Below are 586 nucleotides of genomic sequence, written 5' to 3'. Positions count from 1 at the left end.
AGAAGAACTTATTCTCGTCTATTTTTGTAACAGACTTCGAATCGAATCGAAGAAATAAAAAATAAACGAAAAAAATGTTTCTATAAATTAGGGGTGAATATAGATACTTATCCGATTGGAGAATATAATCAGAGGTCCATTGACGTTAACCCAAGCTGTGATCAAACCAATTCAAACGCTTCTTGACACAGACCCTTCGCATTTGTTTCAAAAGGCAATGTTCAAAAAATAGCATTTCAGGCGCCGTCTCGTGTTTCCTACTCCAATGAAGTTTCTTCCCTAAAAGTTAATAAATTCGTAGGCTCGATATTTGGAAGATTAATTGAAATCGATCGTACACATGAAAGGTTAACGAATTCGTCCATGGAAACGCTAACAACTGATCTTAAGAGAAATGTATACTTCCGTAAAAAAAAAAAAAGAAAGAAAAACAATTCGGCTTTCGTATCTCGGAAAGTAATAATATAAAGAAAACCTGTTAAGGAATGAAAGGCTGCTCGGGAAGCAGAGTTATACTAATATAAATAATCGATATAACGACGGAAAATTTTCTATCGTAATACTACACATATTTTCAGTTGTTAAT

Source organism: Bombus pascuorum, chromosome 10 (genome assembly GCF_905332965.1).
Source record: "Bombus pascuorum chromosome 10, iyBomPasc1.1, whole genome shotgun sequence".
Classification (NCBI taxonomy): domain Eukaryota; kingdom Metazoa; phylum Arthropoda; class Insecta; order Hymenoptera; family Apidae; genus Bombus; species Bombus pascuorum.
Note: the sequence above shows the minus strand (reverse complement) of the source record.